This window comes from Mirounga leonina, unplaced genomic scaffold, assembly GCF_011800145.1.
Source record: "Mirounga leonina isolate KUSES-001 unplaced genomic scaffold, KU_Mleo_1.0 Mir_92, whole genome shotgun sequence".
Taxonomy (NCBI): Eukaryota; Metazoa; Chordata; class Mammalia; order Carnivora; family Phocidae; genus Mirounga; species Mirounga leonina.
The window spans coordinates 4,688,849-4,715,996 of NW_023270852.1; the positions used below are offsets into that span (position 1 = coordinate 4,688,849).

A 27,148-nucleotide genomic window follows, 5' to 3' on the forward strand; every position below is an offset into this window, starting at 1 on the left:
AAAACTACTGGAGGCTCAGCTTTCTACCCCCTCAGCCCAATTCATGAAAAGAGAAAAGGAGAGGACTTTCAGGCTGAGTGGGAACCCCCACCATCACCCCAGGAACCCAGGTCTCTCCTCTGTGGCCCTTTCACACCAGGCACCAACTAGAACTTGAGAAGCTTCCACTAAAGGGCAAACTGCAGGTATTAGTCCTAATGGTCAAATCAAACCATTTCTGGGGCAAACTCAGTCTTTTCTTGTGAAACCAAGGAGTTAAATTCTTGCTTTGCAGATGGCAGCTTTTGAATAAGGTTCTAGCCCAACCCCCTCCCTGCCTGGGTTAAATTTCATCAGCCATTGCCCAAGGGCCTCTCACTTCTCTGCAATCCATCAGCCTCTTTCCTTTGCCCTTTCCAGTAGTGCTTCCAGCAAGCTCCATCCATCCATCCATCCATCCACCCACCCATCCATCCATCCATCCACCCACCCATCCCACTCAACAGAGTTTATCAGCCACCAGCTCTGTGTCAGGCACCATGCTGACACAGAAACAGAGCTCTAACGGACTCCAGAGCAAGGGTTCTTAGGCCAGTGTGGGATACGGTCATCTGCACAGGGTATTTATCAAATTTATCAACCTATTAGGTTAGCCCTGTGCTGGGAGAAGCAAGCACCTGGTCCTCCGGGGCACAGATGGGGAGCATGGGGGAGAGATGCCCACAGTATTCCCAGAGGAGAAGACCATGGCTCCCAAGGCTCTTCTTCCTTTTTGTACCACCATTCACTTTTATCACATTCCCTACCATCCCCATCTACAAGCTAAACACCGGGGTCAAGGAGGGATACTATAGGGAAATGAAGGTGGGGCTGGGAGGCAGGAAGAGGAGGAAAGATGACTTTACTCAACACATTAGGCAATATTCCCTCATGGGCGCCCAGCTCTACAGCATGGCTTACTACCTCCCACCACCTCTTCAGGCCCCTGGGCCTATCTCCAGCGCAGCAGGAACATCGCTGTGTTTCCTGGCAGTCTCCTGCTCTGGTCTGGGAGCTCTTCAAGAGAGAGAGACCTTATCTAATTTGTATTTCCATCTGGAGCACCTACCACAGTGCGTGGCCCATAGTTGTTCCTACACTGAACTGAACTGAGGTCTAGAGCATGTGGGTGATTGATGCAAGATTACAAAGCTAAGTGGTGGGATGGACAGGAACCCAGAACTCTGACTCATTCATTCTGGATGGGGGTCACAGCAGAATTTTTGGAGAGATTATTTAGCTCTGGAAGTACAGGAGGTAATCATCTTCAGACTTGGGCATTTACATGCAATTGGGGTCTCCAGCTTCCAATATCTCCTTAAAAGCCTCTCACCCAATTTTGTAGGCCTGTGCAGTTAAACTGAGAGCACTCCCTTATTAGAAACCATATTTAATTACTAGCCTTAGGTGTGTATTCCCCTGGGGTATCAAGAAAACCCCGGCAAAACTTTCAGTATTTAGTTACCAAAGAAAAATAGTAAAAAAATAAAAAAATAATGCCTCATGGCATCTGATAATCTCCCCGCTTTCAGAAAGGTTGCATTCTCAAACCCCTACTTTCACCGTCTACCACACAGGCTTGGGATATAGGTAAAAAGACATTTTTGATCCAGGTGAAAAGAGCAAAGCACATCGAGAAAAACAAATCGAGATGACAGGACCTCCCAAGTTACAAGCAGCAGTTGGTGCGGGGAGAGCAACGGATTAGGAGGACTTGGGTTCAAATTCCAGCGTCCTAGTCCTGTAAAAGTCACAGCCCCATCTCTTCATCTCTCTAAGCCACTTACTTCACTCGTTAAATGGAAATTAATAATAACGCTACTCACCAGGCTGTTGGACGAAGGGAAATAACATGTGAATAAAGCCCTTACAAACTGTAAAGCACCGTAGGGGATTTTTTTCAGTCAGTGCTGAACTACAGACACACACACAGTTGTTGCCAACCTTAAGAGAGAAATAGAGTGTGGCCATAACCATAAAAAGGAACCAGAATGATCGAGAGGGATAAAAGTTGTAGAACTGGACTTCTGATTGGGGTAAACAGACATTTAGTCACCTTGATAGTTACTGGAAAAATAGTCACTGTTAAGAGTCTTTTCAAAAATAATGGCCCTGAACTTGAATGTGTGATCGTTCACCAGCCCCTCAAACAGCTCCGTGCCCAGATTCCTTATCTGTGAAATGAGGATAATGAGAGTATCCATGTCACAGAGCTCTTGTGAAATTTAAATGAGTTAATATCCGTAAAGCACTCAGACCAATACCTGGCATACTTTTCTTCCTTTCTTTAAAGATTTTATTTTTAAGTAATCTCTATACCAACGTGGGGCTTGAACCTACAACCCCGAGATCAAGAGTCACATGCTCTTTCCACTGCGCCAGACATTTCTAATTTGATAAACAAGGTGGGCAGGTAGATGAACCAGCGAACAAATACCGAATAAACTTGTTTTCTTCACTTTTCTACCACATCTATTCAGTCAGATTTCAATTCCCTCACAGATGAGGGAGGCCTGGTGTGACACCTCAAACTTCATCTGAGGGAGTGAACAGATACAAAGTGTTCAAATCTTTCTACTTTAATACTGGACTAGCGAGCAGAACGCCAGATTTTTTTCTTTTTCAGGTGGGAAGGTAGGGGGAGGAGGAGAGAAAGGGCAAACCAACCCACAGACTGAGCCTAGATCAACACTACTCCTGCTTCCCTAGTCGGTGGGATGGCACCGCCTCGAGACATCGCCATAAATCACCACCTCCACAGAAATTCATGTTCCTTTTACGGAAACAGAGCATTCAAGGTTTTATAACATTCGTACCAAAGAAGGAGAAACAAGGACTGGTCTGGTGCCAAACTCAACTGTAAATACAAAGTGTTTTTTTTTTTAATTGGTAATTACAGATGAGAACTTTACACTTTTGGCATACACATCATAGTCATGCTTGGTTTACATATTTAAATAAATATACCCACCACAGGCTCCAATTTCCTCCCTGCACGTATTTGACCATGAGGCACAGAGTTCCCACTCTGTGGAGAGGAGGCCCCTGCCCGTGTGTGTGGCGGGGGGGACGGGAGGTACACAGGCAGATAGCTGAGAAGAACACAGTAGAACACCACTCAAGCCCTGCCCTTAGGGAGCTTCCAGTCTAACTGGGGAAACAGAACACTAGTCCTATTACAAGTTAAAAGTCAATTACAAGTGAAATCAAAACAGTTCATGAAAAGGTGCTCAAGAAGATGAGTACTCCTCAGGTCTGAAGGGTAGAGAGAGAAATCAAGGGAGGATGGAGTGGTCAGGAAAGACCCGGTAAAAATGGAACTGGAATGAGGAGTCTTCAAAGACAGGAAAAGCATGGCTAGGCAAGGGGGAGACAGACTGCTTAGAGGACGGGTATGCATCGCCTCCAATCAGCAGTCCGCAGACTTCCATGGGGCTTCCCATATGCCAATCACAGAGTGTAGGTGCAGAAGGCAAGTGGGGGGAAAGCGAAAAGAATAATGTGGTGAGAGCTGAGGCCACCAAGACAACAGAGGAAGATAAAAGTGGGAGTAGAGGTAGAGTTTACATTTTATGCAAAAAAATAAGGTCACACACACCACACAGACACACACAGGGGGAGGAGGGAGAAGGAAGAGGATGAAGGAGAAAAAGGAGGAGGAAAAGAGTTGCAATTTCTATGACAGTCACAGAAAGCAGGGTTAGAGGCTCATTAGGTATCAGGCAATTAAGATTGGGTGGCAGGAATGATAAGGAAGATGTGCAAGTGCAAGATGTCCCAGAGGGGAATGGAGCAGTCAGGCACTGAACCAATATCTCACAGGGTAAATCAAATGGTAGACCTAACTAGGAGGTTTCGAAGATAAGGGGCTTGGAAAAAATGGGAGATTGCACACACTGACACAAAAAAAGACAGTTGGAAAACAAGTAAGTTGGAAGGTTCCATTTTGAGTGTGTGGAACATTCTGCAGACAAAAGGACATCCACCTGGCAGGGAAACAGCAGTCCTTCACATAAAGATGGTAATAAAGTTGGCCAAGGGGAGGAAACTCCTAGAAAGAGGAGAATAAAACCCTGAAGATAACCAGTTAGTGGAATTAAGAAGAGAAAGAAAATCCCGTAAAAGAAGACAGAGAAAGCCCCCAAGATGTAAGGACTACATGGTGGAATTCAAGGAAGGAGAGACGGTCAGGATGAGCAGGCAGGCATCATGGACACAAAATGTGGCACAAAAGTCACCAAGTCCAAGGAATGAGCAGAGGACGCCAGCACTGTCCATGAAGAGGTTCCCACCATCTCTGAGAACCCTGCTCACAGGTCTGAAGGCATGCTAAAGCAAAACCCAAACTGAATTGGGCTCTCCCCCCACACTCTGGAACTTTCCAAAGATCAGCGGGGGGAGAAGGAATGATGAGATCGAGTTTGAGGGGAAAGCAGAAGCAAGATGCTCTGAACATGGTCACCTTCCTTCTCCAGGCCTACTGTGGTGAAGGATTAAAGCCTAAGAGGTCACCTCAGGAATACTAATCTCTCCCCTCATCCTGAGAGCAGCACCTACCGCAGGAAATAAACCTCTAGGTAGTAAGAATTATTCACATGTTAGTCTCAAAACCTCCAATAACTCACTCATGTTTCCTGATATAACAAGGCTTACTAAACTTATCTGAAGTGTTTGGGGCAGTCCTCTACCTCTGCAACTTTCCCTCGTACCCCAAAGTAATACAGGGACTTCTCTGTAAATGACAAAACTCAGACAAACCAGGCTGTTTTTGTATGTCTTTTTGCAATTTAATTCGACAAATACTGATTGTCTGCTCGGTGGTGAGCTCCATACCACCTCTCATGCTCCCCGCGAGCTCCCGGTCCCAATAAATAGATTGCTACCTTTCGCTTAGTATTTGTAAGAGGTAAAGTCAGAAAAGAAAAGCAATGTGATTTTCTTTGCTCCGATATTTAGCCTTCCCTGAAATACATCCCCTCCCCACCAAGTTTCTGTCCTATTATGGAAATAAGAAGACAACCCTACACAGAATTCTCAACTCGAATACTGAAGGTTCTTGACGGTCTTCCAGAAATGAGCCCCTCCAGCCCCCAGTGGTTCTTGACTCGCACACTCAACCAAAACTGCCTAGGCAGTGTTTTGAAAATGCAATGCCCACCGCCTCATCAGAGAGCTGATTCAAATGGCCTGGGGCAAGGCTGTTGTCATTGTTTGTGTTTGTGTGCTTGTTTGAAAGCTTCTCAAATAATTCTAATAATGGAGTCAGCGTGGAAAAGCCGCTCACTGCCCTAAGCCAGGTGCTTCATGGATCTGAGTGTGTACACAAACGCCCGGGGACGTTAAATGCACGCTGAGTCAGCATGTCCGCGGCAGGGCCCGAGAATCTGCATTTCCAACCAGCTTCCAGGACGGCGTGATGCCGCTGGTCCACGGACCACAGGTGAAGGAGCAACCGTGGAGAGCCAAGGCCTCTGAGCTTCTTATTAGCTCTCCAAGGGGTTGTGATGTAGCCATGTTTAGTGGAAAGAGAATTAATTTGCTTCAGGGTCAAACTGACCTGGGTTACAATCCTGACCCCAACACTTCCCAATTGTGACTGTGGCCAAATTACTGATCCTCTTTAGACTGGCATCCTTGTATACAACATGAGCATTGTGGACTGAATTGTGTCCCCCCCAAAAAAGTTATGTTGAAGTCCTAACCCTCAGCACCAGAGTTTGAATTCACTTGGAAAGAGGATGGATGCAGATGTCATCAGCTGAGGTCACTCCAGAGTGGGCCCTTAACGCAATGTGACTGGCGTCCCTGTAAGAAGGTAGAGCAAAGACACACTTGGAGCAAACACCATGTGACAAGGGAGGCGGAGGCCGAAAGGATGCAGCTGCAAGACAAGGGAGGCCAAGGACTGCTGGGGATCCCCGGAAGCTTAGAGGAAGGCAAGGGACAGATTCTCTCCTAGAGCCTCGAGGGGGTTTGGCCATACTGACACCTTGACTTCACACGTCTAGCCTCCAAATGATGGGACAATAAAGTCCTGTGGTTTTAAGCCGCCCTGCTTGTCGTCCTTTGTCGTGGCAGGCCTGGCAAACTGATACCAAGCAGCACCGCCAAGCCCCTCACAGGGCAGCTGGGAGACCGAATCTGGCCATCACTGGGGAAGGTGCCTGCAAGGCTCATCCGCGCGGGCCAGATTTCCTTTCCTCGTCAGAAGTCGGAGCGGAGAGCACCAGGCGATGGGCATTCTCCTTTCAAGGAAAAGTAAGTGCCCAGAGACATGTTCCAGAACCTGCCTCTCCGACGGCTTCCCCCGGCTGCAGCCTCGGCCGCGGGGCCCGTCATGTATCAGCCAGGAGCTCCCAGTGGGTTAAAGGAGTAGCTCTGCCCTGTCATGACTGGGAACACTTACAGGCCCGGCTGGGTCCTGGCGGCCCACTCTGGCCCAGGGGGTCCTGACAGCCAGCCAGCTGGCCACACGGCGGGAGGTGCGGGGGTGGGGTGCGGGGACGGGAACTCAAGGACAGAGGGCCCTCCTGGGGAGGAACGATGAGCACCAGCGCAATATCGGCCCTGGCCCGAACCCACAGACGACCTGTCCCAAGTCCCAAAGGGAGGCTTCTAAGCCTCAAATTATGCAGCATCCTCCCGACTCGGTGTACCTCGATTACCTCAAAGAGGTGTTTTTTATGGCCTTACATAGGTATAGAAAAGTAATATACAGAGAATGTTTAAAAGTCAATTCCGACTCTTCAGAAAGCCACCACACCCCATCCCACCCCTAGCCCCATTCATTTGCTACTCAGAATCACAAAGGGGGCACTATATGCATGAGGATACAGAGATGCATATGACACAGATCAGGCCTACAGAAGCTCCTGGTCTGGGAGGAGAACAAAAATAGTTGACAAGCATTTGCTGGATGCTTAGGACATGCCAAGTGGATCACATAGATCATTCATTTTTAACAGCACAGCAAACCCAGGAAATTGAGATTAAGCAACATCACATAACCTATGCAGGGTCACAAGGCTGGTAAGCAGAAGAGGTAGGATTTGAACTACTGGTTCCACGCCCTTACCACCCTCCCACAGCTGTTTCCCATCAGACTTAGTGAACCCAAACAAAATTTAAGATGAGTTAGGGAAGACCGAAGGTCATGGCCATTTTACTCCAGAGCCCTAAGAATGTAAGGTGTGCTTCCACCATCCTATAGTCATCCCAGACCAATTCTTCAAAGCAATGCACTGCACACGTACCTGGGATATCCTTAAGGAATATCCTGTGTCCTGATTTTCCCAGTGAGCAAGGCTTCTGAATAGTTGAGGGAAATCACAATGAGAAATGAAGCTCCCGATGTTGGGCACTCAGCAAGATTCCCATCTACCCCACTGCAACACAGACAGCCCTTGGGCTTGAATAAAAAAGTCATCCAGGACAGATCTCTTTGTATTCATATTCCACATCCTGCATGCCTTTTTCCTAACAAAGTCTTACCTTACCATGTCAGTGGGTACCTAAAAATGCTTTAAAAAGCGCAGGGCAGGGGGTGGAGGTGGGGGTGGGTGAGTAGAGTGAAATGCCAAACTCAGTATATCTGTAACATGCATGAAAAGGGTCAACGTCCTACAGATTAATAAGGAAACAATACTGTATCAGAAAAATTGGGGAAAATACTAAATAATTTATGAAAAATATGAGTACACTGTAAACATATACAATTATTTAAGCTCATCTGTAACAACAGAAGTACAAATTGAATTAACAATAAGGTATTTTCTACCTATCAAAATAGCAAAGACATTTAAAAAATTAAATACCCAGCACTGATCATGGACTGGAGAAGTGAGCATTCCGTTACTTTTTTAGTGAGGTGGACACAGGTAATTTGGGAATATTACCACATAGCTCTTAAAGAAAACAATCTACCCTTTAACCATACCATTCCACTTCTTGGAATTGGTCCTAAAGAAATAATCACATATATTACTCCAGAGAGTTCACTCTGGTTATTTGTGGAAGGGAAAAACTAATTGCTATTAAAAAAAAAAAAAAAAAGGCAAATGGTTGAATAGTCTACATGCACAGATACACACACATATTCTAAGTAGTTTTTTAAATAACCAGAGATTTTTTTCAATGATATGCAAAAATCTAAATTAGGATCTCAATGTTCAATTATATAAAATAAAATGTATATAGGTATAGAAAAAAGCTGACCAAATATAGAGCAAAATGTTAAATCGATTAATTGCCGGATGATAGGAATTTGATTTTTGGTTTTTACGTTTTTCAATTATTTCTAATGTTAAAGCCAGAAGAAAATAAATGGAAGAAATGAAATGAAACTTAAATCTAGACATTCCCAATTAAAACTTTTACAAGACAACTAACTACATACAAGATAAATGGAACTAACACTTAAGCATTTACCATGTTCCTGTCATGATAGTGGACCCTGTGCTAAACATCTGATTTAATCCCCACAGCAACCATACATGTTCAGTATAACTGCCCCTTATTTTACAGATAAAGAGAGGCTGGGGAGCTTGCCCAGAGTTGCTCGGCTAACAGCTGGCTGTATGTATCCAGGCCTGATGTTCTAAAACCAGGACATCATTTAACAGAACAATGCGTTGGGGGTTTCTGAGAACAGCTCCGTATCTCTGTTTCAGTGCCCATCACAAGGACATGACTATACACGGGCTTATATCAAAGAGGGCAAATTAAAGAAAATATCAGCAAGTTTTCAGATTTGCTTGTATTTTTGTGTCTGGGCCAAAATGTTCTCCATAGTACTATGGAGTTTACATTCTAAACTTTTTCCCCCTTCCTCTCCTGGTTACCCTTGTAATACCCTTAAAACTGCCCCCCTCCCCAAAGATATAGAGTCCATGACAGCTGCCAAGAAAAAAAAAGGCCCAGGGCAGAGAAGTACTATTTACCTACCAAACAAAGCCTAATAGAGATCTCCCTTAAAAATACCTCCTCGGTTTTGTCCAATTTCTGTACTCACCAAACAACTTTCTAATCAGTGAGGTGATCTCCAAGTGTCTCCATGCACCTGGAGGACAGCTCATAACACCTGCTCCACACCCATCACCCTGCAGCCCAATCTCCCGCCAGGGGCACCTCTAAATGCGCCCCCCCACCCCAATCTTTAGTTTCCAGGAAGAGCAGAGCCATGTCTTGCTTGTTTGTTCCTTTGGAATTCCTGTTATTCCTTTAGCTTTAGGTTCCTGTAATTATACGCTGTGGTTCGTGCAGAAATTTCAGTTTGACTTGCTTTGTGTACAATAAACATTTCACCTATGTTCTCCAAATAAATAAGGCTGCTTGCCTCGTGCTTGCTATCCTCTGCCTACGGTTATCTCGCTTTATTCTGCCTGTTATTAAGGAAACATTTCCCCCTACTCCATTATAGTTTTATTACAGGAGGAACTTGTTTCTCTAATGCCAAGAAAATAACTACTCACAGAATTGGCTTAAGTTGGTCCCAAATCTCAATCAAGAAGCCCTTTCCTCGAGGCTGATACTCACTGACTCCTAAACTTCATAGACGCATCTAAGATCTTCCATCTCCACGCCCACCCACCTATAACCCATCAGTGGTCAGGGCCAGGAAAAAAGCCTGCTGATCAGGTATCCCAGTCACCAGAAACCTCTATAAGAAGGACCTGCCCACCCTGAAACCAGCAAAGCCCTTATCAGTACCTTCCAGAGATATCCCATTACTGCCAGAACCTTCCATCAGACCAGGAATCCATCTTCAAAAGCCTGATGTGTTGAGAGCAACTCACATCACAAGAAGGGGTCCTCCCATGCTGATTACAAGGAATGCCAGAGACCAAAGTCTGAGAGACACCAGATAACTTCAGTTGATAAGGGTTTCTACAGAAGCCCTACAAGATACTTCTTGAATTTGTGTTCTTAAAACACAGACCAAACTGAAGCTGTTCTCTGAGAGTTACAATGATGAAGGCCTAAGCTAGGCCCATAGAACAGACCCAACAGGAGAGCAGCCAGCCTCAGAAAATCTCTACAGCATGTCCCAACACCCAGTCTGTATCAGAAACCAAGGCATTCACACACGGCCCGTAAGAATAATGCTGCAATGTCCACAATAGCCAAACTATGGAAAGAGCCCAGATGTCCATCAACAGATAAATGGATAAAGAAGTGGTATGTATGTACACACACACACAAACACACACACAAAATGGAGTATTATGCAGCCGTCGAAAAAATGAAATCTTGCCATTTGCAATGATGTGGATGGAACTAGAGGGTGTTACACTAAGCGAAATAAGTCAATCAGAGAAAGAATTATATGATCTCACTCATACGTGGAATTTAAGAAACAAAACAGAGGATCATAGGGACAGAGGGGAAAAAATAAAACAAGACAAAATCAGAGAGGGAAACAAACCGTAAGAGACTGTTAATCATAAGAAACAAACTGACGGTTGCTGGAGGGGAGAAGGGTGGAGGGATGGGGTAACTGGGTGATGGACATTAAGGAGAACACATGATGTAATGAGCACTGGGTGTTATATAAGACTGATGAATCACTTGAACTCTACCTCTGAAACTAATAATACATTATATGTTAATTAACTGGATTTAAATTTAAAAACATAAAACCAAAAAAATAATGCTGCTATAAATATGTGCACACAAATATTTGTGTGGACATAGGTCTTCATTTCTCTTGGACAGATACCTAGAAGTGGAATTACCCTGTGTTTGACATTTTGAGGGACCATCGGACTGTTTTCCAAAGAGGCTACTCCATTTCACATTCCCACCAGCAAGCGGATGAGGGTTCTAGCTGTTCCTTACCAACACTCCTGAGTGTCTGTCTTTTTGACTACAGTCATCCTAGCGGGGATGACACGCTATCTCGCTATCTCGTTGTGGTTTTAATTTGCATCTCCCTACTGTAATGGCTAGTGATGTTGAGCCTCTTTTCATGTGCTTTTTACTATTTATATACCTTCTCTAAAGAGATGTCTGGGTCCACTGGCAAAATGAGCAAGTCTGAATTAGTTAATGAAGATAGACAAATGAGTTTCTTTTTAAGTCCTGAGTGTCTGAGATTTTTTTTTTTTTTTATGTTGGGGACATGAAAGGAGTAGAACCTAAGGGAAAACCAGAGTGTCCCCTTTGCCACAGTTTAATCAAAGTACATGAACTGTCTCTCCTCCTCAGCACAATCCAGGGATGTGGGCAATGTCATCCTCATTTTACAATTTAAGTTGTTGTCTACTGAGCACTGACTATGTCCAGGGGACATGGAGATGAAGATGACACACTACTAGCCCCCCAAAATTCCCTGCCTATTTTTTTTTAAAGATTTTATTTATGTACTTGAGAGAGAGAGCACAAGCAGGGGAAGTGGCAGGCAGAGGGAGAGGGAGAAGCAGTCTCCCCGCTGGGAGAAAGACCTGGGGTTCAATCCCAGGACCCTGGGATCATGACCTGAGCCGAAGGCAGACGCTTAACTGACTGAGCCACCCAGGTGCCCCACTGCCTATCAACAGAGAAAACATATCCCAAGAGGTAAGATGACTTGCACAAGGTCACTTAACTTGGGTGGCAGAGTTCACATCCTCTTGATGCCCAAGCCCTAGCGTCACAGTCCCCTCAGGCCAGGAGAAAACAAAATCCCAGGTTCTTGCTCTGCTTTGAAGAGAGGTCCACGGAGGCAGCAGAGGCACGGCAGGCGTAGAGGGGCGCCACACTGGGCCCCGGTGCAGCAACCCCCTCTGTAGGGTTGGTGGCTAATGCAGGGGGCTGTCGGGCTGGCCTTTCCCGCACCGGGCCGCTGGGCAGGAGCCCCGCAGAGGTAATGAGCTGAGACCTGTAGCGCGCACACGCACCCGGCCTCCACTTGGACTGGAAGCAGTCACCAGCAACGATGGATTTAAATAGCAGAGCAAGGGCTCGAACAGCCCTGGCCTGACCGAGGCTGCAAAGCAGCTGGAGGCCACAGCCCCCCCCATAGGGTGGGGGCAGTGTCTGCACACCAGCTGAGACCCAGGCAGACCCAACCAGGGCAATGCCTGCCCCGGCCCAGCTGAGGCCGGTTGCATATCCCAGCCCGGCTCGGGCCTCCTGATGCCACACACCCCTCACAGCCCACAGCCACGCCGCAGAAGAGCAGCCCGGGAGACTCGGCGCGCGTCTGTGGCAGCTAATTATCAACCTGGCTGAATGGCCATCTGGAGGGCCATGTCAAGTGTAATGGCACATTCGGCGGGAGTCTGAGTTCCCAGCTCCCACCTACTGTGAGCCAAACTCCCCTGTCTGCTCCCTCTCTCTCAAGGCATTCAAAGATGCTGGCTGCCCACCCAAAATTTGAACTTGGGTGGCCTTGGAAATCATTAACGAACATAAATTGTAGGTCTCTGTCAGCAATGCCAGTAAGAATGACAGGGGCCACCACTCACCAAGAGCTTATTGTGAGCGGGTCCTGCCCAAGGACCCCATACAATTCGCCTCTCCATGAGGTAGGTTTCAAGACCCCCCATTTTACAGAGAGAAAAATAAGCCTCGAGATACCAAGGTCCTACAGCTAGAAATGATACTGCTTGATCCTTCTAATCCTACAGTGAATGTATTTCCATACTGTAATTCCAAGTTCAGGTGGCAAAAATCTCAATTTATCACGCTTAGGGACTCAATTACAAATAACGTGGTTTACACTGGATTCTAGCCACTGCTTAAGGAAACAGTTAAAATCACTAAAACAGGCTTGATCTAAAATGCCCTTCTTTTTAACTGCACAATTTACATACCTGTGTTTTACCACTCATTACACTTTATCTGATTTTTTTTACAGCAGTCAGCCCTGAGATTCCGTATTCTTAATACCCATCGCATGACCTGGCACAGGACGGCCCCTCAAAAAAGTCTGCTTAGTTCTTTCTTTAAATATCAACTTGGTCTTGATATATTCTTCACAACTTTGGCAAAATAGTCCATTTTCTTATTTGGAATATCTGTCTATACTATACATTTTAAAAAGTGTTTCCTTTTTGCATCTTCTCAAATAAATTTTAGGGATATACGTAAAAATTTAAATACTTATTAATATTATTCACCAAAGTTAATTTGCCAGTATGCTGTCTCTAAGTCAACAGGCTTGCTAAAGGTATTTAGAAAATATTTGCTACCCCTTTCAGAATTATAACTCTCGTCACCCAAATTGTTGATGTTTAAAATGATCTTACTTAAAAGTCAAGCTTTTACAGCCTCAGTATTTATCTCCAAAGAACATAAATATTTTATAAAAATAAATTGCATATATGCTTTAATTTTTATGTGCTTTCATAGTCAATGTGAAATGTGTCGGGTCTTTTTTTTTTTTTTTTTTCCATTTTAAAATCAGACTTCAGCCAGGTAAAGCAGAAGAAAGTTACACCCAAATTATGGCCAGCTCACTCTTCTCTTTCCTTTTCAGAGATTGGAAACAAAAGACATGCTTTTGAGTTCTTCAAGATCTCAAAAAATTTCAACTTAATTAGTCCAAGGAAAAAGGACTTCCTTCAACACCAACAAAAAACTGATGTATTTTAGGCTGTGGAACTTCAGATGTGTAAGCTGTGTCCAGCAGGGCCTTATTAAAGCTGAGTAAGAAACATTACAGGACTATCCCTCAAGCCAGATAGATCACACAGCGGTTGGCAAAAATGTATCAATAATCACAACACATCCTTCCCCTTGTGTAGGAGGAAGGTTTCTTTCAGATGGAGAAGACAGAAAGGAGAAAAGAAGGCAAAGATCCTGTAAAGTGCTGCTTCATCCCCACAGCAATGTCCTTTTATTCCAAATGACATGCAGGTTTCCAATCCCACTGCCCACCTCTGCAGGCGGGGTGACAGAACGGGACCCCAGGCCAGCTTTTGGTCTGTTCTCCACCAACCGCGAGCGACTCTACTAAGACCTTATCAAGATCCAACTGTGAGCGATTCTACTAAAACATCAAGATCAACAGAATACCGTGTGTTAACTATACTGGAATCAACAAACAAACCCTCATCAGATTACACCCCCATCCTGCTCAATACCCTCCAAAGGCCTCCAGGTCAGAGTGAAACCAAAATCCTTACAAAAGCCTACAGGACCCCATGAGCTCTGCTCTCCAACCTCGCTGGCTCTGTTCCCACTCTCTCCCCGCTTACTGACTCCACTCCGGCCACACTGGTCCTCATGGCTTGGCAGACGCACTAGGCACACCAGGGCTTGATGTGTATGCTGTCCCAGGCCTGGGATGCTCTTCCCCAAACGTCTGCTTGGCCTAGTCGCTCAACCCCTTCCCCTTCTTCAGCTGCGAAGCCCCTCCCCACACTCCCTCCCATCCCCCTTCCTCACCTTATTTCCCTCTTGACCACTTTCACCATCTAACATACTTATTTATCATCCTTAGTGTCTATCACGTCCACGAGATGAAAGCTCCATGAGGCCACGAACTCTTCTTGGCTTTTGCTCACTGAATAACCCCAGTGCCTAAAGCAGCAACTGACACACTAGTTGGGACTCAATAAGTTATCTGTTGAATGAAGGTAGCACTGTGAATGATTACACCATGTTCCAGAAGAAAGCAAACTCTGGCCAGGCCCTACTAACGAGGGTTGTCATTTAAATACAACCACTGTTGTGGGATATGCTGACACTAAAAAATTACTCATTCCCTGCAATTTAAATTTAACAGGGTACTCTGTTTTTATTTGCTAAATCTGGCAATCCTACTCCTCCCTCCACAGTGGTCAAATCCAGGCGGTCCAGGTCACCTGGGGAAGGCAGAGGTTCAAGGACAGAGTCAGAAGACCAAGTGAAAAGCTATTTCCTCTCCTCAGACCTTCCCCTGTGGCCCCATGGTGATGTGGGTGCTGCCAGCTCTGGGCAGAGAAGCGGGCCCATGCAGGCTGAGAAGGCCACCAGACAAAACTCTCATCACCTCCTCGACTCTCAAAAAGGAACACCTTCTTTTCCTAAATCCCCATTTGGCCTGGTCTCAGAAGAGGCCCAGACGCTCATGTTCCCTCCCACCCTCCTCTTGTAACTGCAGAAACCAAAGAGAAACAGCATAAACAAGTCACGGATTCCCCTGCTCCCTCACAGTCCTGTCAAGAGCCCAGAGCCCAGACCCCTGACTCAAACTCTGGGTCAGAAGACAGTGGCTGGGTCTCACACTCTACGGAGGGCCATGGGCTCTCAGAGTGGGATGTTTCTCTCGTTACTTGGACCTTACCAGCAGGCCCCCTCATGCTGCATGTGAGAGAAGACTAAATATATGTGAAGAACAATTCAGTGCTTACGATAAACATTAAGTTAGTGAATGAGGACATACCCACACTATCTACTGGAAATCTACTGAAAAAGTTCCTGGACTGAGGTTCTCAATAGTCATGGATTTTCAGGTATATGTTCCTGTGTTTACTTCCAGGTTTCCCTTGTGCTGGGCCTTCCCAAGTAGGAGATCCCTGAGGCTCCTGTGATGTAGACTAAATCTCAAAGGACCAAGATCTAGAAGTCCCTGGCATGCAAAGTCACATAGGTCATGGGATCGGGGGAACTGGTGGGAGGTTTGGGGGTGTGGGGCACATAAGAACTGAGCCAAAAGTGAAAGCACAGGGAGGAAGATCATATACCCTGGTTTGCCTGGGAAGGTCCCAGTTGATTTCTGTTTTCCTGGTGTCATTCTTAATCCTGCCCCATTTGAAGCTCTGAAGTGTTTTAGCTTGGACATTAAAATACATGGTCATCCTAGGCACAAGCCAGATGGAATGATCTTTGTGCCCTAAAAGGATCTGTGGGACAGGAGGGAACAGCATGTAGGAGCACCTGTGACCAAGCCGCCGGGCCAGCTCGCCCCCAGGACTGGAACTGGGAAAAGAGCATCTATGGGCAGCAGCATCCAGTATGAAAACCAAGGAGACCAGACCCTTCCAGCTCCGGGTTCTAAAAGAGCAACTGGAAAAGGCACTTGCCATCCCCTCCCACCCCGGCCCACATGGAGTACATGCAGGCCCACACGTCCCCCACTGTTCATGGACACAGGCCACCAGGAGCCCAGTCCTGGCTCAGAAACATCCTCACATTAGGGTGTTAAATGACTGAAACGTCCCTCTTTGATCTGACACAGAGAGAGAGGGCAGGCCCTGCTTCTGCTGACAGGTCCCGCCTCCTGTCCCTAGGTTTTCCAGGCTGGCCCCAAGAAAGCAAGCTGGTCCCCCCAGGCTCGCCCTCACCCCCAACATGCCTACCTGGGACTTCAGGCAGCTTCTCACTTCTATCCCTGGCCCACTGCAGTCTGCACTTCTTAGCCACAGAAGCTACACTTAATGCAGGGGGGGGCTGATGCCTTACAACTCAAACTACCAAAGGGGGCCCAGGCAACACCCTCCAGGAGCCTAGGAGGAAGGAAATCATACATCAGACCCAGAACAGATCTGGTTTAAGAAAAAGGAAGGAGCTAAACTAGGATTGGGGTCTCACCCATTAATTCACCCTAGGGAGCCACAGAGTAGAACATGTCTGCAGACTCAGCACTCCGTTAACCTATAGGAAAAGTACCCGTGCTTCCATCAATGCACTGAGAAGAGGCAAACTTTAATATTTCAGCATACTTAGCACAATAACATGCAGGAAATCAGGCTCCCTGGCTCCAGCATTTGTAAGGTTTCGTGTGACAAGCGGGATGCTTACAAAGAAGACGTGCACACAAGCACGAGTGGGGGCTTGAGATAATGACTCTTATTGCTTCAAATGGTTCTCACCTAAACCTTCCTTTCCTTCTTTTTTTCCCCCTTTTTTCTGTCTCCCAGACAAGCTCATTCACTTTTAAGGCTTTAACTCCAAACCTTAAGATGTTATCTTCCAAACTGTTCTCAACCCAGGATGCTGAGTTTCCAAGTACTTGTTGATCTCCTCCCCATGGAGAGCCCCAAAGCCCTGCCAATTCCATACAGCTCAAACACATGACTCCAATTCTACCCCCACAGAAACTGTTCTTATGTGTCTGGAAATACACTGCTGTCCACACACATGAAACACCTCCACATCCCTTCTCTTGCCAGCAAGCCCTAGCAAGCCTTCTGATCTCTCCTACATGTAATCTAAATGCCTGATCACTAATACACTAACCTAACCTACCTTCCCATCCTAGCCTCTCCCTGCCACTTCCACAGCCCCTGACCTAGAGGTGAATGAAGCCTTCCTCCTTTCCTGCGGGAGCCCTGTAGTCCCTCGGCCTCCCTGTGGGTCAGTCATCAGGCTTCCAGAACAATTCTTCTTGTTTTTAATAGGTTTTTATTTATTTGAGAGAGAGAGAGTGAGAGAGCACAAGCAGGGGGAGTGGCAGAGGGAGAGGGAGAAGCAGGCTCCCCGCTGAGCAGGGAGCCCGACGTGGGACTCGATCCCAGGACTCCAGGATCACGACCGAAGCCGAAGGCAGACACTTAACCAACTGAGCCACTCAGGCGCCCCAGAATAATTCTCCTTAAACACTAGCCAAATATCCTAAAAATGATGGCTCCCATCCCTCTTCCAGGAATGTGCTACTCACACAGAAAAGTTGATCTTCAGTGTTCAAATGCAACCGTCTGGCACATCACCCAAACTCATCCTCCCTTTCCCAGCATTAACCCCTCCATCCATCCTTCTTGGCACCCCACACTCCAGCCCTACCAGATTCACTGTTCCTGAAGACATATGTTTTCACACCTCTCCTTCCCTCTGTGGTCCATCCCTGACAGGCAGTCCAGCCTAGTGCTTAAGACTAAGAGCAAACTGTCATAGCAGTCACATGGACATGGGGGTATTTTGAGCCCTGGCTCTACCACTCAGTACCATGTGAACCTGGGTGCCAGTGTGTGCGGCTAAATATCTGAAAAGCAGCTCACCTGGTTTTCCCCAACACTGAAATAGGAAATTCCTGCCATAGGTAAACCCTTGGAAAAAGTTCTGTGAGCCATGTTGGGAGACAAATACATCTTAGCAGAGAGCCTTCCTGCCTAGTTGGCACACATATCCCAAGTCCTAAAGGAGGAGCCCGGGGTAACCAGCATGGGGCATCTATGGGTGCTGACCACAAAGCTTTCGCAAGGACTGACTTCTACAGTATGAGGACTGAGCTCTGCCTGTCTCCTTTTGAGGGCTTCCAACACTCAGGCCCAAAGGCATCCTGTCAAGAGCAAAGCTGTTTACCACTGGCTGAGAGGAAGACAGAGGTTCTCCAGACACCACCTAGAAAAATACATAGCATGGGGCACCTGAGTGGCTCAGTTGGTGAAGTGTCTGCCTCTGGCTTAAGTCATGTTCTCAGGGGTGTGAGATCGAGCCCCGCATCAGGCTCCCTGCTCCACGGGGAGTCTGCTTCTCCCTCTCCCTCTGCCCCTCCCTTCTGCTCATGCTCTTTCTCTCTCTCTCTCTCTCTCAAATGTTTAAAAAAAAAAAGAAAAATATATAGCACAGAACTAAAACCCTGGTCTCTATCAGACGTACTGCAATTTAAAAAGGAAACACACACATCTGGTTTAGTGACTCCTGGACAGACACCCTGGCCTTTACCACACAAATGGTGATTATTCTTTTGTGCAGAACATCTGGTTTAGTGACATCTGGGTCCTGAGCCCTAAGTTCTACCACATTTTCAGGGTAACTCAATTAGGATTTACCTCACAGTTTTGGGGTACCTATTATATGCCAGGCACTTGCACATTTAACTTCACTTAACCTTCACATTTGCTCTCCTAAATCAGCACTCAGCTCCCAGCCTAGAGCTGCCTGAGTCCTCCATCCCCTTAGTTGGTATGTTAACCTATTTTCTCACCACCATCCTCTCATTCCATCTTTACTACTATAAAAATGAAGGAAGAGATTATTATTACAATGGTAGCTAACATTTACTGACCGTTTTCAAGCCATTTTCAATGGGCCAAGTAGGATGCTAACTATATATACATTTACAAACTAGCTTTATTGAGATATAATTCACATACCATACAATTTACCAATTTAAAGTGTACAATTCAATGATTTTTAGTATATTCCCACAGTATGTGAATATATACACACACGTATATATAATATATATTCATCATCCCAGAAAGAAACCCCATACTCATTTGCATTTTTTCCCCAATTTCTCTCAAATCCTCCAGTCCTAGGTAACCACTCATCTATTTCCTATCTTTACAGACTGGCCTATTCTGGGTATTTCACAGAAATGGAATCATATGATATGTAGTCTTATGACTGTACTCTGTCACAGAGCATAATGTTTTCAAGAGTTGTTCATGTCACAGTGGATTAGCAATTCATTCCTTCTTATCACCAAGTAATAATCCATTGATTGGATATACCACATTGTCTTCATGCCCATATTTATATATGTCCTTCAGCTGATAGACATTTGGGGTCCTTCCACTTTTGGTCTATTATTAATAATGCTGCTACAAATATTCGTGTACAAGTTTTTACAGGGACATCTCTTTTCATTTCTCTTAGTTTTATACCTATGAGTAAAAAACTGCCGGGTCTTCTGATAATTCTATGTTGAACCTTTTGAGTAACTGTTAAGACTATTCTCCAGAGTGGCTGTGCCATCTTCTATTCCCATCGATAGTACATAAGGATTCCCACTCTCCACATCCATGGCAATACTTATCGTCAGTCTTGTTGACCATAGCCATCCTAGTGGATATGAAGTGGTATCTCACCGTGGTTTTCATTTGCATTTCCAAGATGCCAAATGATGTTGAGCATCTTTACAATGTGTAACTGGTCACCTGTATATCTTTTAGAAGAAATGTTTATACAGATTCTTTTTAATTGGATTACTTACCTTTTTATCAGAGCTGTTCGAGTTCTTTATATATTCTAGATACAAGTCCTACATCAGATTTATGAACTTGAAAATATTTTTCTCCTATTCTCCAGGTTGTCATTTCATTTTCATGATGGTATCCTTTGAAGCACAGAAGTTTGTAATTTTGATGAAGTATCAATTTATTTATTTTTACTTTTATTACTTATGCTTCAGGTGTCATATCCAAGAAGGCTTTACCTAACCCAAGGCCAGAAAGGCTTATTCCTGTATTTTCTTCTAGAGTTTTATAGTTCTAGCTCTTAAATTTATGTCTAAGATCCATTTTTAATTCGTCATGCTGTAAGATGTGAGTCCAACTTCATTCTTTACATGTGGATATCCAATAATCCAGCATCATTTGCTGAAAAAAACTATTGCTTCTCCTTTTGAATTGTCTTGGCAATTTCTTGAAAATCAATTGGCCTTAAGTGTGAGGGTTTCTTTCTGGACTCTCGCTTGTATTCCACAGAGACAAGTCTAACTTGATACAAGTACCACACTGTCTTGATTCAGACTCTATCTTTGTACTAAGTTGTGAAATCAGGAAGCATGAGTCCTCCAACTCTGTTCTTCTTCAAGAAAGTTCAAAGCTATTTTGAGTCCCCTTAATTCCTATGAATTTTAGGATCAGATTGTTAATTTCTACTAAGAAGTCAGCTGGGGTTTTGATAGGGATTATGCTGAATCTGTAGATCAATTTGGGGATGATTATTGTCATGGTGGTATTAAGTCTTCCAATCTGTGAACACAGAATGTCTTTTATTTTAGGTCTTTTATTTTTTTTTAATTTATTTGACAGAGAGAGAGAGACAGCAAGAGAGGGAACACAAGCAGGGGGAGTGGGAGAGGGAGAAGCAGGCTTCCCACCGAGCAGGGTGCCCAATGTGGGGCTCGATCCCAGGACTCTGGGATCATGACCTGAGCCAAAGGCAGACGCTTAATGACTGAGCCACCCAGGCGCCCCTATTTTAGGTCTTTTAAAATTTCTTTGAACAATGTTTTATAGTCCAGCGAGTAAAAGTTTTGCACTTGTCTAGTTTCACTTATTCTTGAGTTATGTTGTTCTTTTCATGCTGTTATAAATGGAACTGCTTTCTTATTTTCATTTTTAGAGAAATATAATTAACTTGGTGTATTGATCTTATAACTTACAACCTTACCAAAATCCTTTATTAGCTCTAATAGTTTTTTTATATATATAGAATACCAAAAGGAAGTAATCTTTCTTCTTCCTTTTAATCTAGATGCCTTTTGTTTCATTTTCTTGACTAAGGGGTTCTGGCTAGAACCTCCAACAAACTGTTGAGTAGAAGAAGCGAACCTTGTCTTGTTCCTAATCTTAGGAGGAAAGCATTCAGTATTTTATTATTAAGTAAACATTACTACATGATGTTGCCTGTAGATTTTTTCATAAATGCCCTTTATCAGGTGTGGAAGTTCTCTTCAGTGCCTAGCTTGTTAGGCATAGAAGTTTGTTTCTTTCTATTGAAGAAGGACTGGATTTTGTCAGATGCTTTTTCTGTATCTATTGAGATGATAATGTGATTTTTGTTCTTTATTCTATTGATAAAGTGTATTATATTACTTTCAGATTTTAAACCAACCTTGCATTCCTGGAATAAATCCACTTGGTCATCACGTGTAATCCCTTTTATATGTTGCAGGATTCAGTCTACGAATATTTTGTTGAGAACTTTTGCAACTGTATTCATAAGAGGTTCTGGTCAGTGGTTTTCTTGTTACATCTTTGCCTGATTTTGCTGTCAAGGTAATACTTCCCTTGAAATGTGAAGCATTTTAACACATTATCTCATTGAATCCTCACATCAACCTTGTAAGATGGGCACTAATATTAGCCCCATTTATTAGATGAGGAAATGGGAGGTTCAAATATCAACATGTCCATGGTTACATACCCAGTGAAGTGGCACAGCTAGGATTTAAACCCAAATATCCCTCACCCCTGACTCCATGCCCTTAATAACCATGATAAACTTACTCGTATGGGCTGACTGACAAACCCCCATATAAGTCAGCAGCTAACAAGCTTAGTGGTAGGTTCAATCTACACTAACCAGATTTTGTGACCTGGTCACAAAGGTCTGGTAACCTACCTTAACACCCTTCTAAACTCCACAGTGGTAGTTTACTTAGTTCATTGTTCCACTTAAGTGGATCATTCAGGATCAACAATGTCATCTTAGAATAATCTGTGGAAGTAACATTCAGACAGCTAAAATGAAATCCAGAGTCAATCTGAAAAAAAGTGATGCACACATGTGTGCACACATACACACCATTTAGGGACCTCAAATAAGCTTATAAACATATTGTATCAGGTATATACTGGGGGCGGGGAATTGTCAAAGGCTAGCTTTCTAGGAGTATGTTTTCAAAAGTAGGGATCCGAAGGGGTACGTGCACCCTGATGTTTATAGCAGCAATGTCCACAATAGCCAAACTGTGGAAAGAGCCAAGATGTCCATCGACAGATGAATGGATAAAGAAGATGTGGTATATATATACAATGGAATATTATGCAGCCATCAAAAGGAATGAGATCTTGCCATTTGCAACGATGTGGATGGAACTGGAGGGTATTATGTTGAGTGAAATAAGTCAAAAAGAGAAAGACATGTATCATATGATCTCACTGATATGAGGAATTCTTAATCGCAGGAATCAAACTGAGGGTTGTTGGAGTGGGGGGTGGGGTGGGAGGGATGGGGTGACTGGGTGATAGACACTGGGGAGGGTATGTGCTCTGGTAAGCGCTGCGAATTGTGCAAGACTGTTGAATCTCAGATCTGTACCTCTGAAACAAATAATGCAATATATGTTAAGAAAAAAAAAAAGAAGAAGAAGAAGAAGAAGGTAGCAGGAGGGGAAGAATGAAGCGGGGGAAATCGGAGGGGTAGACGAACCATGAGAGACGATGGACTCTGAAAAACAAACTGAGGGTTCTAGAGGGGAGGGGGGTGGGAGGATGGGTTAGCCTGGTGGTGGGTATTTAGGAGGGCACATTCTGCATGGAGCACTGGGTGTTGTGCACAAACAATGAATCATGGAACACTTCATCTAAAACTAATGTTGTAATGTAAGGGGATTAACATAATAAAAAAATTAAAAACAACAACAACAACAAAAAAAAAACAAAAGGAAATCTAGGAGTATGTTTTACTACTGTTAATAAAAATCAAATCAGGATGTGAGGAGGGTAGGTTCAGTCACCACAATAACCAAATCAGGCTCAGCAATCCTTTCTAACTACTGAATGTCTCATTTGGGCAGAATCACTGTGATATGGATATACAACTGTAAACTAAGAAAAAGCGTTCTCAGGGTCAACATGGGTCGAACAGAAAAACGCAGACATGGGGATGAGGTGCTATGGGTTCCACCCTAAGTTCTGCTTTGTCAGGAGGTTCCTCAAAATTGGAGGTCCTAATGGAAAGTCTCCTGGGCTCTGTGCCTCAGTTTCTTATCTATGAACTTCTAACTGTTGCCCTCATCATTTCATTAGAATGCTGGACATGTGACAACAGTGATAAGAATGCAGGAAGGAATGCCTTCTGGAGATGAAAGACGGAATTATTATTCCCAACAACTGTCACCAACTGAAACATTTCTGAGGGCTTCATGTGTACCAGGCACAATGCTCAAGGGCTAGAGAGGCAGACATGCCAGTGACACGCACCTGCCCTCCAAGGAGACAGAGATGCAGGCACACGTATAAACACTGAGCCTGGAAAGGCTTTCACACGGGGTTAAATACCTTACTAAACACACACACACACACACACCCCCGGAGAAGGAGCAGCTAGTTCTGCCTATGGAGATCAAGGAAGGGCTCAAAAAAGAGGGGAGTCTTTTTTATAGGGTCTTAGAAGAACCCGTAGGAGTTTACCAGGCAGAAAATAGGCTGAGGAGTATCCCAGCCACCAGGAAAGCACATTGTCCCCTTCTCGTCATGTGCTTGCAACCAGCCCTCTCTCCCACATGAGGCAGGCAATACAGGGACACCGCGGGCAGAGACCCGCAGGCCACTGTTCTGTCACAACTCGGAGGCCGCCAGAGAGCACGGGATAAGAGTCAGGCGCTGGAGCCAACTGACAGGGGTTCAGGCCCGAGATCCAGAAGTGACTAGCTGTGTAACCCTGGGCCATTCATTCACCTTCCCAGGCCTTGCTTTCCTCATCTGTCACAGGACAATGATCATAGGAACTATTCATGAGATTTGTAATGAGGCTCCCATGAGCCGATGTGAAGGGTTTGCAACAGCCCCTGGCACACAGCTAGCCCTGGATCAATGTTCGGTACCGTTACTGTGAATTCCTGTTGCCACGTCTGCCCAGGGTCAGTCCGGGCCTCACACTAAAGACCCGTCCGTCTCAAAAGTCCCCTACCCCCGTGCAGGCGGTCATCCCGCCTAGCAATTTCCTTCACCTAACAACTGTTTGTGGCTGCTATATCTCAGGACACATGGGCACTGAGAGAATGCCTCCTAAGACACGTGGCTCAGGATCCCAGTAACCCAAATAGCATCTTCCATAATCGGGATCGGATCGCCACTGCATTCTGTGCGTTGCCGTGAGACAGCAAATACAAAGGCACATCGAAGTACGGGGACGGCAGGAACAGTTGAATAAACATGCAATCCGATACCTCACATCTGGCATGGCCTCGGCCCCAATACCTACTCACAGTCAAATATGTTTAAGGCTGTGGCTACTTTATAGGTACAAATGTCTTTATCAGGACATTAACGTGCACCGAACCTCTCTCAATAAAAGCAGTCATAAACAACAATCTCTTCTAAGCTGTCACGGAAGCTCCTGTGTTTGTAATAGAACCATTCATCTAAGAGACAGTTGCCAAAGCCTGTCTCAACACAATAGCGAGCTGGCCACACCGCCAAGGCAGATCCAGGGAAGAGGGCAGACCCAGAGTAATTGGGACCTTTCTAAAGGGCTGGAAAAAACTCAGCTTATTAACATATGTTAAATATTACCCCGATGCGGCAAAGCTTTGGGGTGATCAATTACCTTTCCCCTGGAGCAGTCTCTCATAAGGTAGCCTAAAAGTTCCTCTGGCCTTTGCAGAAGGAACGATGTCTATTGAAATTTTCAGCTAATGACCAATTTCACTGCCTGTGAAGAAAAGGCTGTAAGACTATTAAAAAAAAAATGTTTTTTAATAAATGGAATGTCCTCTGCAGCAGGTTTCACTGTCACACCTTTCAGACTGTGCTCTAAAAAGCTAAGGAAAAGGGGAGTACAGTGATACAGAAAGAGGCTTTAACGAAATAATATCTCTATAGGCTTTGAAGAACAAATTTGATTTTATTATTTACCTAGATTTCAAGCATTTGAGAGAAGAGAAGGTGGGCAGACAGAATAATCTGCAGTTTATGCACAAAAGGTAAATATCAAGCAAATCAAACCAACCTGTTATTAATTCCAATGATTATAGCAAATGAAAATTTATAGCACTCCATAGTCTCCAGAGCTATTTTCATAGTCTAAAAGCCACCTACCTCTGCCCAAAGGCAATGCAAGAACAAGACTATTTGCTAGAAATCTGTTATAAAAAATAACATGATCATCAAAAAAACATTTTTAAAAGAGAGCCCCCCCCGCCCCCCCCCTCCAGCATAAAGTGTGGCCACTACTCTTGTCAAGTACAAGTTAAATGACGAACACCGGCTCGGCAGGGAATGCGGTGTGTTAAGTCCTGTTAATACTGGTGGGCCCCTCTGCTGTGAGCATGGAGATGTTACAAGAATGGGCAACACTTTCTTCTATCTCTCCCATCGCCATTTTACCATGATCCATGACTGTCAGAATAATGCCACTGTTAGTCTGGACAGCTGACTGACAGATCCAACTGGCCAGGGCACCTGTTGAACTCCCAGACCCATGTCCTCAAGTCTATAATAAGAACACCCTGTCCCGCTTCCTGGCCCCAGCACCACCACTCTCTGACCACCTGTCCCCCCAAGACTGTTGCCCCAGGCACCCATCCGTGTTAGGAAGGGCTCAGTGGAACCAGCTTCCCTCCCAGCACCACCCTCCCACCCACCAAGACCCTGTAATGCCCACCCCTTCCCCCCCGCATCCCCAGCTGAATCCCTAGTGAACAGCACAGCAAAGTGGACCTAGGCAATATGGTTTGCTTCTAACTCTTGGTATTTTCCACATTTTCCTTTAATGAGTATTCCTTACTAAGAACCAGAAGAAAAAAATAAACTTGATATAATTATTTTTTTCCTCCAATTCCAAAAGCAACATATGTTCACTATTAAACTCCATTAATACAGACATATATAATAGAAAAGGAGTCTCCAATAATCCGATCCCCTGTGGCAACCACTATTCCTATGTTGTAAATTCCTGAAGATTTTTTTCTATGATCCTGACCACACAATACATTTATATATTTAAATTTAGAGTTGGAACATTCTCTACGATAGCACCTTTACTAAAGAGATCAGCCAAACACAGTCATAATAATTATTAAAATGACCACCTTAAGCACTATCAACGGAGTGGGATACAACTGAAGGACAATGGTAAGAACTTTGAGACAAGCTCCAGAGTGAAAGGCAAGGCAAGAGCCACAGGAGTGAGAAACTGAAGCTCTAGAAGTGGAAGTCAGTGGGGGAAGATGAGACCACCGAAGTTCATCCAAGCCCACATCCCCTTGTAGGCTGGGGAGCACCACTGCTCTGGGGCTGCCCAGCCTTTGCACACAGGCTCCCATTGGTCCCCTCCCCCCACCCCCCACCCCCGCATTGCGTGTGACTCTGATCCAGAGAAGTCTGCCCCAATCTCTCCTTCCTGACCCCTTCTCTGGCAGAAACCCTGAAGGGGGAGTGGGGGAGGGAGGGGGCACATGCAGCTGGATCAATCCCTCCTTTAACCAAAACCAAAACACCCCTCTACCTAGGCCAGGGAAACGATCCTGCAGGACAGCTCCACAATATTCGTTCCTACCTTTCCAACAGGCCCTAAGAGGGCTTAACCTCACGGAAGTATTATTTTTAGAATTCAGTTCAAAGCACTTTCTCATACATAATTGCATTTCTCTCAGCATTGTTGAAAGGTAGGGAGAAAGATGTTGATTTCCTCATCCCATTCTACAGATGATGGCAACAAAGCACAAAAGAGCTTGTACGGCTATACAAAGATACATCACAAATAGGTATAGGATGAGAACAGCCAAAGAAATTGGGAGGAGGGAGGTAGGAAACATTAGCAT

General features: G+C 44.9%; 1 protein-coding gene and 1 long non-coding RNA gene across 12 annotated transcripts in view; both read right to left on the reverse strand.

Annotated features, from left to right (window-relative positions):
- Positions 1-27,148, reverse strand: part of TEAD1 (TEA domain transcription factor 1) — a 261,961-nt gene that overhangs the window by 140,029 nt on the left and 94,784 nt on the right. The window lies entirely within an intron of this gene.
- Positions 1,929-10,197, reverse strand: LOC118004231. Its single transcript, XR_004677520.1, has 2 exons — positions 7,272-10,197; positions 1,929-5,823 (listed from the first exon to the last, which is right to left on the reverse strand). It is a non-coding gene; the product is annotated as an uncharacterized LOC118004231 (long non-coding RNA).